The following is an 11203-nucleotide window of genomic DNA, read 5'->3' on the forward strand; positions in this document are numbered from 1 at the left end:
TTTCTTGAAAGAGAGGCCCTCTAGCAGCTACTAATGATAAAGACAATCTGAAGGTGTCCATAGTACACCAGGGAGGTACTGCTCTGCACTTGCCCTCTTCTTCTCTGTTCCTGTCTATCTCCAGCAGAAGCTTTGATCAGTTTATTTTGGTTCAGTGTGCGCTTGCCTGTGGGAATCGTGCCTGCTGGAAGAATTTCCCCCTTCTCCTTGGGGGAAAAAAACCAGTAATAACCAGAGGCACGTGGGAGTCTGGCAGAAAGGAGGTAGCAGGGTGTTCAGGGTCCCCCTCTGGGGCTGGCTGCATTGAGAGAGCTTTTGTTAATGTTGCTTCTGTGGGGCCCTGCAGTGCTGGTCATGTCCTTGGACTCTCCTGCTTTCCTTGCCTCATCTAGTCATGAGGCTTTTGGATCCAGAGGTCTTATGTGTTGGCCTTGTGATTCTTGCCTAAAGTAGGAGGTCCATCAAGGCCATGCTGACTGCTGTTCTGTTAAGCAGTGGCTGAGATCTGGGTTGTCTTCGTGCCCAAATATCTGTGTAAGGTGAGCTCTCTCTCCCAGGAGGAATGCCTTTGTGCTAGATGTAGTGGGTTTTTTTGGCATCCTCATACAACTCCAAGAATCCCAGCCTGGAACGCACAGCCTGAGTGTGTCTTCATGGGGTGGGGTGTCTATACCAAACAGGGGTTTTTCAAGGGCAAGTGAGGACATCTGTTGCCCATTGTGGCTGGAGAGCAGGACTCTTGCTCACTGTCAGGACCTCAGCCTTCCTGCTGAGAGCTGCTGTGAGATCTTCCCTGTGGCCTTCAGCCCAGGCCAAAGTGAGGGAGTGGAGACAAAGGGGTGCTTGGTGATGGTGTGTATGAATTCAGGCACGTGAAGCCTGCAGTGGAGCTCCATGTTTTGCCTGGGGTGGGTCCGTTGGCCAAACTGCGTGTCCAGATAGGCAGCTGCCCTGAGGCATGGCGGGCCTTGCTGGGACCTCCGTTGGCCTTTTGCGATGGGGTCAGAAGCTGATGGAGGTCTCTGTGGCGGGGGAGGGCACTCCTAGATGGGGAGAAGGGGGGAAACCTGGACAGCCGCACAAGCAGCGTGTGGTTTGGGTCCCACAGTAGACACTGGGACTGAACTTTGACCTTGCCAAAATCTAGCCCTTGACTGGTGAACCACTCCTGTGACAGGCAGCTCTAGCCAGATGCCAGAGAGCTGCTTCAGTTCCGCAGGCTTGAGGGCTGCCTCCCACACACGTGGGGAAGTCAGTCAGTGTTTTCTTCAACAACAGCACCTGGAGCAGGGCCTGGTGCTTCCTCTCAAGGCTGTTTGTGTCCCTGGCCTGACATTTAATGAGAAGGGGACTGTTAGGGAGTGGGCCGGGCTGTGACTCCTGCGGGAGATGCCCTTCCTCTGCGTGAATGTTCATTTGCTGAGCAAACATCACCAAGCGTTTCTAAGCTGGCTTATTGGTATCGTCTCATTTTAAATGTATGTAAGCTCCAGAGCATCACTGGGCTGCTGTCCAGCTGAAGGAGGGAGCACAGGCAGGGCTGACCTTTTACCAGCTTCCTGGGACTTCTCCCCTGACGTTGAGTGGGCTTTCTCCTTGGCATGGCCTAAGGACAGCTGAAGGGCAGTTACTAATGGGAGAGCACCAAGGAGCAGGAAGCCACCCTGAGGGTGGCTGCCTTTAACCAACTGGCCTGGCTTGTCTTGCTCCCATGCCTGAGCACTCTTTCAGCCCCTCCAGTCCCTGCCTTTTCCTGTGGCCAGCAGTGCCTGGGAGGGAGATATCCTGCTGATCCTTGAACCGCAGAAACAGCACCAGTTTGAAAGTCCTGGGTTGCTACAGAACAGCCCCTCGTGGGCAAGGTGGCATAGCCAGCTTCGTGACTGGCAGCATGTTACGAGGGTGGTTCCAGATGGTTATTGCATCTAATGGTGCCCCTGTGGAGAAGAGTTTGGCTTCCTCCTCTTTGTAATTGCCTTGAAATAACTGTGGACTGCTAGTAGACCCCTCTTGGCCTCCTCTGCGCTGCATTAAACAAACCTAGCTCCTTCCATGGGTCCTTGCAGGCCCTCTCACTTGGACCCTTCCTGTTTTATCTCTGTCCCTGTGCACCTGAGAGGCCTTGAACAGGTCACAGTACCCAGAGTCAGCCTCCACAGGGCCAAGCAGAGGAGGGTGATAACTCTCCTCAGTGTTCAAGGCCCACTAATCTATTGCCCTTTGCCAAATAGAAAGCTTTTGCCTGGTTCAGGAGGCATTGGTTGCTCATTTTCAGGCTTTTCTCCATGCGTTCTGGGGCCTGAAAACTCCAGGCTTGTAGTACAGCGGACTGTACAAACCCAGTGCTAGACAGGAATTTTAATTTTCTACTGAAAAACATAGTTGTTCTTAGTAAAATGAGTATTTGTTTCACATTTTCCGTAGAAAAATCCATTCCTTAACTGTTCCTGGCAGATCAAAACCCTTCCAAACCTTGCGGTGGATTTTACCCTCAGCAGCCTGGATGCTGGGCAATGTCAAAGGTGCGGTCTCACCATCAGTTTAGCTGCAAGAGCGCAACTGGAGGATATCTGGAGTTAAGCAGGACATCTGCTCCTGGCAGCAGTTAGTGAGACCAGCCTTTGGTTCTGGGCCTAGCTGGTTCTCAGCAGAGCAGATGAGTCTCATCATATCCTGGAGGCAGCACAGTGCAGGAGCCCCTCGGGGTGAAGGTTTCATCGTTGAGGTAAAGGCGGGGTGATGCATTCCTCCAAAGCCCCTGCTGCTCGCGCAAGTTTGACTTCGCCTCCCAACACATCAGTGAGAATAGAGGGCCCCCTAGCAGCAATGTCCCAAGATGGTTTCCCAGCCTCCATCCTGCTCATGATTTTGAAGATATTTGCTCTTTGCCTTTCAGCAGCTCTCTCAGCCTGGGCAGTCCTGGCTTCTTTGTCTGACCTTCCCCAGGTAGGAGACTGGCCTGGGATAACAGGGTGGGTGGCTGTCTACACTGTCATTTGAAACTGGCTGCAGAGCAGTACTGTTGGCAAGGATATAGTGGGGAAAGGTGAGCATATGGTCAGGGTGAAATAGAAGCTGGTGGGATGGCGGTGTCTTCCTTGAATGTCCTTTGGGTCCCTCATGAGCCTATAGGAAGTGTGGTAAGTCAAGGGCCTCAGTAGGCCCAAGACCTTGGTAGGACCAACCATTGTTATTCCAGGGTAAACAGCAGAGTATGTTGGGACAGGTTTGGTCAGGGATGACTGGGTCCATTTCCATCCTCGCACACCTGGCTGGGGGATACCTTGCCAGCTGTGCCCCGTGAGATGTGGTGGTTGTGTCCTGGAGAGATCTGCCCCAGCGTTCCAACCCCACCTAGTCAATCACCTGCCCTGAATGCTGCGGATTGGGCTGGTGCTCACTGCCTGCCATGCCAAGCCTCATAATTAGCTGCAGCAGAGCCTGCTAACACTCATCATGACCCAGACCTCTGCCTGAGAGCCCTAACGTGTTTTTATCAATCATGTTAATTGGCATTTCCTCCCCACCTTTTCCTCCCTTTATGCTCAGTAGTAATAGTCACTGCAGCAAAAAGGTCCTCATTTAGCAGAGCACCACTTCAGCCCTGGGACTCTGCCAGCAGCTTGACCCTCAGGACAGGGTGCAGGCACAGTGTGTGTGGGGGGGTGGGGGTCAGGTTTCTTGCCAGTATGTGAACTGTGGGTTGAACCACATTGTCCTGGACGCTTACAAATACATCATGAAAGCACTGCTTGTTGAAACAGGACATGCAGGCTCTTCTGGGCCTTGCCCATGCTCAGTTTACCAGTGTTGCCAAATGCTGACCACCAGCAACTTCTGCAGGGGCAGGTTGGGGTGCACAGAGCTCTGCCCACATTTCCCTGCATACCTGAAGTCCCTGGACCTCTAAAATCCTCAAGTTACCTCAAAAGAGAGCAGAGCAAGGCATTATTGAGGGATGCCTCTCAAGCCAAATGCCGAAGCAGCTGGGAGTTACATGGGACAGCCAGGCTGATTCACTTGGAGCCAAAAGGATTCAAGCCACACAGGCTTCAGAGGCTCGCTTTTGTTCAATTTGGAGTTTTCCCCAGAAAATCTAGTGGGATTTTTCTGTCTGGCAGATCAAAACAGAACATTTCACTTCCTTGCCTCACGCATACATGAGCCAGCACTGTGGCCCCCAGAAGCTGTTGACTCAAGTCTCCTGAGCCCCTGTTTCCCCTATGGGCCCTGCTTGTTACCAGCTTATGTTTCAGCAGTGCTGCTCTGGGTGCAGCCGTATGTATGCAGGGAGCCAGGGGATGAGAAGGTGCGAGCGCAAAGCGCTGCAGCCAGGGCTGTGCGGAAATATTTCTGTCCTTCTGAATCAGCTTGTTAAAATGCAGCTCTTGTCTACAAAACATTGATTTTACATTTTCAGTTGAAAATTCATCTTTAGAGGTGCCATTTTTGTGGCCAAGCCTGGTTTTAGCAATAGTCTTTCTGAGAGCGTGTGTGATGTGCACATGTACAGACGTGTGTTCGTTCAACGTTCAGGCTCTCTGGAGCTCTGACCGTGCCCGGTCCCCCGCCAGCCCTCAGGACAGCAGCTCTGCACAGAGCCGCCAAACACCGCCTGCCTCTTGCTCCCTGCAGAGCGCCATGGCGCCTGGCTGCTGCCTAGCCAGGCCCGCGACTTGTCCCCGTGGCTTGTCCCCACGGTGTCTGCTGCTGAGGGCTTGCTGCTTAGTGGGAGGTGGCTGGGGGGGACCCAGTGTAGGGCTGCAGGGCTGGCTGCTCTGAGGGTAGCTGAGCCTCAAGCGACCACGGGAAGCAAAACCATAGCTGGCAGGTATGGCTTTATGTCACTGCTGTGCGTGAGCGGCGGTCCCAGCCCAGGGGACAAGCCCCTGGCAGCACGGGAACGGAGAGGCGTTTCAAGGCACAGCGTGCCCTCCCAGGGCCCTGCTGCTTTCGGGATGCCCGCGGCCCGCCTGGCCCACAGGGCTTGCGCAGCGCGTTAGAGCTGACGAGGCTGGGAGCGGCAGCGCTGCGGCGAAGAGGAGAGGCTCCCTTCCCGGGCAGCCTGCAGGGAGCTGTCTGGGACCTGCTGCAGCTTTGCTGGTGGAGGCAGTTTTGCACTGAGGCCTGTGAGCAGCAGCTCCGTCCCCCAGGTGCGTGGTGGTGGAAAGGGTAATGGCAGCAGGCCACTCTCAGTCCCTGTGCCCAGGAAAACTGGGTAGGGCCCTTCGGCCCATCGCATCTGCAGAAGGAAGGGTGCTGTGGCTTCTTTGATGCTGTTGCAGAGCCTTTACCAAAGGGTGGGACTTGCAGACACGTGAGCAGCAGGGGGGATATGCTGATCCTCTCTGAAAGGCCCAGAAACCGAGAGGCCACTCACAGACCCTTGCGTGTCTGCGTACAGTTTGGAGTCTGTGGTTGTGCCGATGTAGTACGACACTGGTGTTGGCTAAGCGGCCTCAAAACCCTGGAACTTTCTTGCAGCCACACACTATGGACAGGACACGTTCTGCTGCTGCAATGTGCGTGCTCAAGATTTGTTTTTTGAAATGCAACGAGGTGGAACCTCTCCTTGTGATTATAGGGGCTCAGTCAGCTTTAATTACAGTGTGCAGTGGGGACGGATTTGCAAATAGCTGGCGCTTCAGGGAGGCAGCATGCGTGTATAGCTGCATCCATGCACCAGGGAGGAAGCAGGGGGGAACAGATACTCCCCTCCTTTACCCTCTGGTTTGTTTGGCTTCCTCCATGCCACTTAAAGCAGGGCTTATGGCCAAACAGGTTTTCCAAGCTGTGCCACGTATGGGGGAACCAAGGGGCAGGGGTTCCCATGGATGAAGAGCAGGGCGGCAGGGTCTCTGAGACCACTGCAAGTCCTGATCGGACAGAGACCCAGGCAACGCTGGCACAGGGCATACACCCACGGTGTGCAGGAAGCCCCAGGCAGTTTGAGAAATTCTCTGCCACTGATTTCTGCTCCAGATGGGAAACTGTCAGGCCCCAGGGACTGGCACTGCTTAGTGAACTAGGATAGTCAGGAAGCCATGAATTTCAGCAGAATGTGATTATACAGTGGAACTTGCATGAAGTCTTGCTTTTTTCATGCTGTAGAGATCTGACCCGACTTCTGTACTCTGTCCCTCTGCTGCCCACTGAGGTACAAGTTCTCCAAAACCCAGCTTTTGAGCTGTCCACTTAAGCCTTTTACCAGGCAGAGTAGACCTGCCCAGGCCCCAGGAAGCCTGGAGTTTCATCACAGCCAGCTAGCTCATGTGGCACAGTACCACTCTCCTGGCCTACTGTAGGTTTTAAAAATGCTGTTTTAAACTATATCTTCTATTGTGGCTTGGATAGACCTCCTCTGTCTGTCCAGAGAAGATGAAACACAGATTTGATGTGGTTGTGTCTCCTGGAGATCACATGCCTAACAACCTCAAAAAGGCCCAGTTTCCAGGACACGTGTATATTTGCCCAAGTCTCGTTTGACTCACAGGTATAAACACAAGTGTCAGTGAGGAGGTGAGTAGGGAAATCTCTTAAATTGCTGTACAACTCAGATTTGCGTGATGAAGTTTCCTGCCTAGTCACGTTGCACTGAGAGATGGATTTCTTCCTTCAACAGAGCTCGGAGGGAGCGTTCCTAGCGCTGGGCACCTGTGTAGCAAAGCTGCACAGCCCCAGCCAGGCACGGGCACTAATGTACAAGGGTGCATCAGTGCTTGCTGCAGCCCCTCACCCAGCCGGCCACACGGCTTCTTGCCATCTAGCCCTCATGCACAAGGATCTGCCAGTGCTTGCTGTGGCCCCTTGCCCAGCTGTGTGGCCTCTTGCCATCTAATCATGTTCTGTCCCTAGGCAAGAGGCATCTGTTGGGTCCACCTCACACCTCAGACACTCATCTCCCAGCCAGCTCTTGGCAGCTGCAGAGGCATCACCTCCACGAGCCCTTGGTTGCTGTTGGCAGCAGATGCTGAGCTGTAGAGCCCGAGGACATGACATCACCGCCCACAAGCGTGTTTCTGTATGTGATTCCTGGTATGACCAGACTGTTTGACAGGGCCCTGTAAGATTAAGCATGGGGATGCTAATAATGGGAACTGCTTCCAGCAATTTTGGTCTCTCTTTTAACAGGATGTGGTGCTGGGAAGGGCTACAGCATGGACCAGGAGTGTGCAGGGATCAACAACAGCCTCCAGCTCATGTTGCTCACCTCTGGACGAGACAAGAGAGACAGCGTGTCCCATCAGGAATGCTAGGTATTTCTCACGTGCGGCCTTAAGTTAGCTGAGGACTGTGCAGGTGTCTGTCCTTCCCATCCCTGCTATTCAGTCCAGACAGGTGAGTAATCATCTCTACAGAAAAAGCGTTGCTTGAGTATATGTTTTTTTCAAACAGCTTGTGATTGCCACGCTAAGGGCTTTGCAGCAGTCAGCTAGGGATAGAAATGTGCATAGATCTCACCTGTGGGAAGCAGGCTAGGACCAGTACTCTGGCCCTGATATGAAGCATTTTCATTGCAACAGATTTTAATCATTGGAAAACCCAAGCACTCAGTTTTCCTGAGTACGCATCCTGCCTTCGTTCAGGAAGGGCCTGGCACTATATGCTAAAGTTTACAGATAGGCTAGGCTCTGTGTGCTGCATCATCAACACGGAGCTAGTATCTCCCTGTCAAGTGATCTGTATCTGAGACGAGGCTTACTTGAACGCAACCTACCTGGGGAGCTGCGCAAGGCAGCTTTCCGGACAGGGCTGCCCTGGGGCAGGGTGAGCTTTGCTGAGACAGCAGGGCGTTCCTGCCTTGCACCTGGCACCAGGATCTCCGCTGCCTTATCGGCAGCGGCACGAAGGAAGCCGGGTTAAACAGATCCCTCTACTCCAGCGGCATTCCCAAGCGAGGGGACGCAGGTCTGGCAGGCTCTGCACAAGGCTGTCCATGCCACAGGGTGGTGCTGCGCTCTCGCTGTGCAAGCCTTGAAGAGGCATTGGGGAAAAAGTCCAGAAACCTGGAGAGCTGTGAGGTCGCTCAGCCCAGCGCAAGGCCTCCCTCCAGCCTGGGTGCAGTGACCCGGCCCGGGGATCACTCGCACGCCAGTGCAAATGGACAGTAACTTCCTCCAGGAGCGAGTGGTACCCAGCCAAGAGCAGCGCATGACTGCTCCAGCACTAAGAACAATGGCAGTTATCCTAAAAGAACGCTTTGTGCAGATAATTACGCTACCTCGCCTAGTCCTGGCCAGCCCAAGCTACTCATCTTGCTAACTCAGCATCGCCTAAAATCAAAACAAATGACTCCCTATATCTAGCATCAGCCTTAGCCCAAATTTTACGCCTCCTGCCTGACCATCATGTCCTTGACTTGATTTGAACCATAACCTCACAGTCTCTGTGCTGCTAATGCCTCCGGCAGGGTGCAGCTCGAACCTCGCAGGAGCCCAGGGTGACACAAGGAGGTGGGAGGTCCACAAGGGCATGCCTTCCCAGGTGTGTGGGGGGGCACCTTTGGTGCTCCTACAGCTCCAGGTACAGAGATGCCTCATGGCCTGTCATGGGGCTGTTAGATTCCCTTTGTACCAGATCTGGTGATGCTTTCACCTGTGGTATTTGAGGAACACTATTTACCTGCTTCTTTGGATCAGTTGTATAGAGCAGGGGCAGATATGGAGAAACTGAGGCCTCCTTCAGTCTTCTTGAGTAGCAAGACAGAAAAGCCAGAGCTGCCTTTTCCCACACTGCTGTCCTCCTCTGGCTGTGGGTTTGTCTTGTTTTTGTCTTGAAGGAGGAATGTTCAGACTTCAGAGATGAATGACCACAGTGAACCCAAATTGCCTGTCACTGTCTCCTCTTGCCCCCAAAGGACAGGCTTAAACTTGTCTTTAACCCAAACTGAATACCACCAGAAGGATTCTTCTTCCTCTTACAAAGAAAAGAAAGGAAAAAGGATATTAATATATGAAATCCTTCTTTTCATTTTAAAATGCCATGACTGAGTCATTTTCCTTCCTTCCTCAGCCTTCTAAAGTGACTGTTAGGAAAAGGCTTGAAAAATTATAGGGGCTGTTTGCCATGGGACCTAGCAGGCTTCCCTCAGCTGCTAGCCCCGAGAGGGAGAGGGGGACAAGACTGCCTGGGGGCTTGGTGCTCTGAGCCCAAAGGGGCAGTTGCGCAGCCTCAGCGCTGTCAGCTGCTCGTGAGAAAGAGCCAGGTTTGAGCTGCCGGCCAAGGACCACGCACCTCAGCCACAGCTTTGGGAAGAGCTGGATCTCAGGGTGCGCGTGTAGCGCTACGCTGGCTCTTAGCATGAGGCCCAGATTGTGCCTTCCCTCCTGCCCTCCGCTTGAGTCGTCGGGATTTGGCTCTGTTCCTTCTCTGAGCCTTACAGCTTGGTCCCCCGCTCCTGACTGCCTCCCTGCTGCCTGGAGATGGAGAGCAAGTGGCACAAATGGAAGCGGAGGAGCTGGTGCCTGACGGACGTTTTATTCTCAGGAGAGACTGGTGCTGCCTACCCCGCAGCAGAGGGTGGCGTGAGGCTGAGGAGACCAGGTGGAGGGGTCCCTTGGCAGGTCAGAGTCCAAGGCCAGCTGTAGGAGGGGCGTTTTTAGAAACCAGAGATGGCTTTCACTCCCTGGCTTTCTCCAGTTGCCCTTAGGCTGTTCACCCTCCCTCTGCTAGCAGAAGGCTGCTCCTCTTTGTCCTGGGTGCTGCTAAGCCTTGCTGCAGGGACCCCCGCAGCCCTGCCCCCTTTCTCCATAGAGACCGCAGTTCCCAGCGAGAGCGGAGGAGGGGGGGAATGGCGCCATCCGCACGCAGAGCCCTGCAGTCCTGGCCCTGGAGTCAGCAACTTTTGCTGTCACCCATGCCACAGCCACTTCCCCTCTCACACGAGTTGTTTGCTTTTTGTCTGGCAGCTCCACCGCAGCAGTCTTTCCCCTGGGGACACGAGCTTCGCTCCCACCCCCACGCTGCCATCAGCTGCTTCTCTTACGCTCATAGCGCTGCTGCCGGGCTTGCTCGGAGACCCAGGCTCCTTTCAGGTAACTCGTGACTTTGTCCAGCTCTTCTCCTAGCTCCACTGCCGGGTGCAGCTCCGCCACCTGTGCTGAAAGCCCCTGGTCTGGAGAGCAATCATGCCTATTCCTGGCTCTTAGGATTTTCTGAGAGAAGTATAGCACACTAAGGGGACTGCTGATCCCTCCAGTACTGCCTCATTCGTGCTGCAGCTTTCTCAGGGCCTGCCTGCTAATCGCCACCCCAAAATGCCAGCCAACATTGCTCCATCTCCTGCGCCCTGCTAAGCCCAGCTTGCAAAGCACTCACCGCCTCAGTCCGTGAGCTCGCAGTCACCCCTAAGCACCCTACAGTCACAAGCCAATGTGTCCCCCGTCCTCCTTCCCACCAGGCTGGCTTTAGAAAATTGCGGGACTTCAAAACCAGAGAGAACCTTGGGGTCCCTTTTATCTCCTGCTGTCAGAGCCATTAGAAATTCTGGTTCTAAGCTGTTCTTGGTAAGGCTTGGAAAATCCCCTTTTCTTTTGAAATTCTTCTGTGATCAGAAGAATCTGTGATTCTTGATTCCAGGAGATGGAGCTTTAAAAAGAGCACAAAAAAGTCAAGGTGCTCTGTAAGAACTAAACGTTGCTTGAAATGGGTCCAGCTTTGTGTGTGATACCCGGAAGCTGTCAGGCCGGATGGGGAGTCATTTGTTTTGCAAGGCTGCCTAGTCTGCTTCCCCATCCGCCTCTAACTTCTCCCTCTCTTGGGTCCCAGCTGGTCCTACGCTGCCTTGGTAGTTGGGCTCAGGTCTTTTATTTTGAAAGTCACTCTTTTTAGTGCTGCATTTAGAACATGCTCCCCCAAGTAAATACCACCTGTGTGACTTTAAAATAGTCAACCAGTCCTGTTTCAATGGCTCTCGTCATCCTCTCCCAGCAGTCAGACAGACGCTAGCCAGCTGCTACCCTAGACCTGTGTTTCCCACTCCTCCCGTGCTGCTCATCACTCCCCCAACAGCCGTGGCTGAATCTCCCGCACGCCTTATTTTGCATCTGCGTTGGCAGCTGGCTGTGAGGTATGAGTTCCTAAAGCCTCTCCAGTTCAAAAGGTTGTAGGAGCCCCTATGGAGAAGGGTTTGGCTCCATCATCTCAGCCACTGCCCCCAGGCAGCTGTGGGCTGGAGTTAGGCCCCTGCAGCCCCCTGCGCTTT

The sequence above is a fragment of the Struthio camelus genome, chromosome 8 (genome assembly GCF_040807025.1).
Source record: "Struthio camelus isolate bStrCam1 chromosome 8, bStrCam1.hap1, whole genome shotgun sequence".
Classification (NCBI taxonomy): domain Eukaryota; kingdom Metazoa; phylum Chordata; class Aves; order Struthioniformes; family Struthionidae; genus Struthio; species Struthio camelus.